Source organism: Anomaloglossus baeobatrachus, chromosome 4 (assembly GCF_048569485.1).
Source record: "Anomaloglossus baeobatrachus isolate aAnoBae1 chromosome 4, aAnoBae1.hap1, whole genome shotgun sequence".
Taxonomy (NCBI): Eukaryota; Metazoa; Chordata; class Amphibia; order Anura; family Aromobatidae; genus Anomaloglossus; species Anomaloglossus baeobatrachus.
The window spans coordinates 564,503,853-564,510,331 of record NC_134356.1 but is presented as its reverse complement, the minus strand read 5'-3'; positions in this window follow the sequence as shown (position 1 = coordinate 564,510,331).

The window sequence follows — 6,479 nt, the reverse complement described above, 5'->3', positions numbered from 1 at the left end:
ATGAGGCCATGTGCCAGCAATAGTGGGCCATGTGCCGCCACATGGGGCCGTGTGCCGCCACATGGGGCCGTATGCCGCCACATGGGGCCATGTGCCAGCAATAGTGTGCCGTGTGCAGCCACATGGGGCCGTGTGCAGCCACATGGGGCCGTGTGCAGCCACATGGGGCCGTGTGCAGCCACATGGGGCCGTGTGCAGCCACATGGGGCCGTGTGCAGCCACATGGGGCCGTGTGCCGCCACATGGGGCCGTGTGCCGCCACAGTGGGCCGTGTGCCGCCACAGTGGGCCGTGTGCCGCCACAGTGGGCCGTGTGCCGCCACAGTGGGCCGTGTGCCAGCCACAGTGGGCCGTGTGCCAGCCACAGTGGGCCGTGTGCCAGCCACAGTGGGCTGTGTGCCAGCCATAGAGGATGTGTGCCAGGCATAGGGGACATGTGGCATCACTGGGCCATATCCAGATTCAGAGGGCTAATTTTAGGATGGGGGGGGCTATGAGGGACATATACCCTATATGATTTGTCAGACGGACACTGGCATTATAAGACGGACCCCATTTATTAAAAAATTCTCTATTCCTTCACCAAATTTGGGGGTGCGTCTTATAATCAGGTGCGTCTTATAAAGCGAAAAATACGGTAAAACAATATTTGAAAAATGATGCAGATGTAAAATAGACATATTAAAAATATTCATTATTTTGTACATGACTAACTGGTTTAAAGATATAAAAAATTGGAAACTTTTTCCCAAAAATTCTGATATTTTCACAAATGCAAAAAATATCAACTATATTTACCCCTAATATAAACCACAATGTATCACGGAAAAAATTCTCATAATCACTGGGACACATTGAAGTGTTCCAGAGTTATTACCTCATAAAGAGACACTGGTCAGATTTAAAAGTTTGGTCTGGTCAATAAAGAGGTTGTCCACTAATTTTACATTGGTAGCTTATCCTTATCATAGGTCCTCAATGTCTGATCGGCCAGGGTCCGACACCCGGCACCTGCACCAATCAGATGCTCATCGTGCCAGTGGCTGCAGCAGGTGGCTAGAAATGCTCAGTTCCGGAGCTGACCCATCTACTGAAAGTGGCGGCAGGATACAGCACATTCGCCTCCTACTTATTTGACTAGGTGGTTGATGTGCAGTACTCAGCAGAGGCCACTATAAGAAGACGGGGAAGCTCCAGAACTGAGCATTTCCAGCCACCTGCTGCTGGCACCGGCACAGAGAACAGCTGATTGGCGGGAGTGCAGGGCCGATCAGAAATTGGTTACCTAACCTAAAGGGTGCTTTACACACTGTGACATCGCTAGCGATTGCTAGCGATGTCGCGAGCGTTAGCACTTGCCCCCGTCGTTGGTGCGATATGTGGTGATCGCTGCCGTAGCGAACATTATCGCTACAGCAGCGTCACATGCACATACCTGCTGTGCGTTTGGCGTCACAGCGATGTCACTGCGGCGTCACTAAGCGGCCGCCCAATAGTAGAGGAGTGGCGGATATGAGCGGGATGAACATCCCGCCCACCTCCTTCCTTCCTCATTGCAGGCGGCCGCAGGTACGAGGTTGTTGCTCGTTCCTGCGGTGTCACACATAGAGATTTGTGCTGCCGCAGGAACGACAAACAACCTCGCTACTGACCAGACAACGATTTTTGGTAAGTGAACGACGTGTCACAGACCAACGATTTTTGCCTCTTTTGCGATCGTTTAAGGTCGCTCATAGGTGTCACACGCTGCGTTGTCGCTAACGGCGCCGGATGTGCGTCACAAACACAGTAACCCTGACGATATATCGTTAGCGATGTCGCAGCGTGTACATGGCCCTTAAGGTTAAGCCATCAATGTTAAAGTAGTGGACAACCTCTTTAAGGTAAAAACTGACTGGGTCAGTAAGGGGTTAATAAAAGGTATATGTTGTTTGTCTTGTTAACCTTTCTTGTGTATTCCTGGTCTTTCAACTTTCTCGAGGAGATTGGATAATGTATCACAGAAACACACAACATACATAACATCCTCGGCTGCAAAGAGACTACATGAGTTTGTACTTGACTGTATCTCCCCCTAGTGTTGTCTTCCATAATTACAATGTAATCCATTAAGTTATTTTGAATATGCTGTTAATATTGTGTGATTCAAGCCAGGTTTACATTTAAAACATGACTAACACACACAAAAAAATGTAAATCACAGTATTTATATGTTCGAGGAAATAAATAACACATTCTCTATTTCACTGAGTTTGCTACTAAATCATTTATAACCAACAATGTTATCTGCACTGAGGAAATCATCCAGCCCTTTTGTAAAAGCTATTATAGTGTCTGCCATTACTACCTCTTGTGGTCGGCATTCCACAGTCTGACTGCTCTAACTGTAAAGAACCCTTTCCTATTTAGCTGTCGGAATCTCTTTCTTCCATTCGCAGTGAGTGCCCCCTGGTCCTTAGTATTGTCTTTGGAAGAAATAAGTCATGTGCCAGTCCTTTATATTGACCACACATGTATTTATACATATAAATGAGATCTTCTCTGAGACGTCTGTTTTCTAAGCTAAACATATCTAACTTTTCCAACCCCTCATTATATGTGCGGCCTTCCATTCTTTGCAATAATCTAGTTGCCACCTTTGTACTGACTCATATCCTTATTAAAATGTGGAGCCCAAATCTGGATCCCATATTCCAGATGTGGCCTTACAAGTGATTTATAGAGGGATAACAATACGTTGGGATCACGGGATCTAATCTCTCTTTTTATACACCCTAGAATCTTGTTTGCTGTAGCAGCTGCTGCCTGACATTGAGTGCTGCTGCTCAGCTTATTTGTAATGAGAATACCCAAGTCCTCCTGTTCTGTAGTCCCGAGTTTACTTCCATTTAATGTATACGCAGTTATAGGATTACTCCGTCCTAGGTGCATTACTTTACATTTATCAACATTAAATCTCATTTGCCAAGTATCTGCCCATTCCGAGATCTTATCCAGATCTTTTTGTTAATATTGTACTATCAAGGTCAGTATTTAATATCCTACATAGTTTGGTGTCGTCACTAAAGACTGACACTATACTCTCAATTTCATTCACAAGGTTACTAATAAAGGCATTAAAAATAAATGGTCCTAGCACAGATCCCTGCGGCCCCCACTGCTGACTATAGCCCAATTAGAGAACATACCATTTATGACTACTTTTTGTATTCAATCTCATAGCCAACTCCTTACCCATCTGCTTATAGTTTCCCTTAGTCCTTGCTTCTGGAGCTCCAAATCATAAATTTGGCATAGAGATATTCCCTCATTTAACCACTCATACTCACATTTTGAAAGTGCTGAGACAGCACAAAAAAAAAAAAAAAATTGTGCAGGAACATGTGCAACAAAATTTGTAAGTTTTTGACTTCAGAAAACTCTTGGCAAACCCATGATATATTCCCCCTGCGTTATGAATTTAGTGTTGCTGCCCAGAGATGTGACCTCAACCCCATATTAGAACTAGTGATGATTTAGAAAACCAATCGGGAGTCAGATCATCTGGGCCAACATCACTGTCTGACCTCAAAAAAATGCTTTTAGTTGACTCAACAGAAATCTCCAAACAACATAATCTTATGGAAAGCTTTTTGTGGGGTGAATAGCTATGGTTTTCGAATGAGATGCTGTCACGGGGGTGTAAGGATGGAACATGGGCTCCTAGGCTGACCCCAAGAATGCAAAATATAACATCATGTATAGGGTATGACCTTACATAAATTCTCTGTGGTATGTTCACATTGCAAAAATGCTAAGTATAGTATATTGTGTATAAAGTACAATCATGCATGGGTCCTCTGTGGTACGTGTTCACATTGCAAATGCAGAGAATATATTGTGCATAAAGTACGATCATGCACAGATTCTCTGCAGTGTATATTCACATTATAGATGCAGGATATAATATATTATCAGTATACATGCATTTTTATCTTTTATCATTGATGTATGATCATGCATAGAATTGTTTCTTTTTTTTTTTGTATTTTCACATGTATATGCTTTAAAGCCATATCAAATTCTGTATTTATATTTATTTTTCCTATTCCTTATTTTTATTTTTTATATAACTCTTGATATTTTCTTGTAGTAGGCGTCATGTTTTTTCCAAGCCTGATTATTCAACCCACAGCAATTACCATATTTTTCGGACCATAAGACGCACCCTGGTTTTAGAGGAGGAAAATAGGAAAATAAAATTGTAAGCAAAAAATGTGGTCCTGACACACTGTTATTGTAGCGAGGATCTGCTGCTGACACTGTTATGGGGGTAATGTCCCCAAATTCTCTACTAAGGTACCCCATCCTGGTAATGATCTTCCTGCCTTGTATATGTACCCCATCCTGGAATATGCCTTTATCCTGCTATATACTGGCATCCTGCTATATACTCCCATACTGCTATATACTGCCATCCTGCTATATGCCCCCATCCTGGTATATATTCCCATCCTGCTATATACCGCCATCCATCCTGCTATATGGCCCCATCCTGCTATATACCCCATCCATCCTGCTATATAGCCCAATCCTGATAAATAACCCCATCCTGGTATATGGCATGTATCCTGTATCACACAAAAAAACCCCCAAAAACGTTTATACTCACCTTTTCTCGCTCCATGCAGCATTGCTTCTTCCCTTGTCTGTGGCGGCAGCAGCGCCGCTGGAGTGTGGAGCAGTCACCGGTCACTTTCCTGCAGCATCGCGATGTCCTCCCGTCTGCCGGTGAGCTGACCTGCGTGACTAGCGGCGTGCACAGCGATTACATCATCGCTGTACTCACCGCTCTCTACACAGATCAGCTGACTGGCACAGACAGGAGGACATCGCGATGCTGCAGGGAAGTGACCGGTGAGTATGCCGTACTGATTCACTGCACCCCGCGCTGATGATGATGCGCGGGGGGCAGTGAATACAGCCGCACATGATCACTCCAGGCTGTAGTTGCCAGGGGTGATCACGGCCGGCTGTTTACTATGCGCGCACCCCCCGCCCATCATCCCGCTCACCTGTCAGCGCCGGCTTCAGCGCTGAGAGATTATGGATGGGATGATGGGCGTGCATATGTAAGGAGCGGGCCCACGTGGTCACGATTGGCGCTGCCACAGCTTGCTTGTGCCGCCGATAACCCGCTCCACCGCAGCACCCTCATTCCCGGCCGCAGCCCTATATTCAGACCATTAGATGCACCCCCCACTTTCCCCCAACATTTGGGGGAAAAAAAGTGCGTCTTATGGTCCGAAAAATACGGTAACCACACATGGGCATCAAGTCTCCTCCAATCATCCTGCATGTTCATTGTATGACTTTTTTGTTTTTTTTGTATTTAAGATGTTCAGTTTGTTATGTAAGGTTGTCATGATAAAGGACCAGTTCTATGTTAGGCCTGAAACGCGTAGACCCTTGTCTTCACGCTGAGCTTTTTATCCACTGTATGTTTATGGATTTTTCACAATAAAGCTTCAGAGTTTTTCCAAGATGGTTGATGGCTTTTTCAACTTCTCTTGTTCATCGCTATTACACCAGGATCCGACCTGACGTGCCTGGCACCATCTACCATTTGGGATACATATAGGTCTAGGTGAACTGTGATTACATTATTCTTTTTGCCTAAGACTGTGGTACCTGCGCTATCCCTTATCTCGAAGGTAGACTTGATGGTGGCCAGGTTTGAGCCCCCAACGTGGCCCTGTCTAGTCCAAGCACTAAGGGTAAGTTCACACACTGCGTTTGACGCTACGTTTGTGCGTTTTTTGCCGCAAAAAACGCACGCACATAAAAAAAATGCAGCAAAAAACGTACACATTTTTACCGCGCTTTTTGCTCACTGCGTTTTTAATCGGTGAACAATGCCATTAAAGAGATTGTTGAAAAAAAAAAAAAAGTCTGATGTCATTTCCTTCTTCAATATGTTCTTCATTCTACACTAGTGTATACAGGAGAGCAGACAGCTGCAGAACTTTAAGGCTCAGTATGTTCCATCCAGGACTGTATGCTGGAGGGAGAGGCAGGGGAGCAGAACTACAAAGCTCAGCATACTCCATCCACTAGTGTATGCAGGAGAGCAGACAGCAGCTGCAGAACTACAAGGCTCAGCATGCTTCATCCAGGACTGTATGCAGGAGTTTTTTTTCCCCCCAAAAAAATGACATGGGCTTCACCATCTCTTTGTATGCTAGCCAGGTACAGCAGGCACGTACGGGCTGCCCCAAACCCCAGCTGCCTATTTGTACCCGGCTAGGAACCAAAAATATAGGGAAGCCCCCCCTTTTTTTTTTTTAAATTATTTCATGAAATAATGAAAAAAAAAAAAAAGACGTGGGCTTCGCCCAATTTTGGAGTCCAGCCAGATACAACTACGCAGCTGGGGATTGGAATCCGTAGTGCAGGGTGCCCAAGCTTTCTGGGCATCCCCGCTGCGAATTGCAGTCCGCA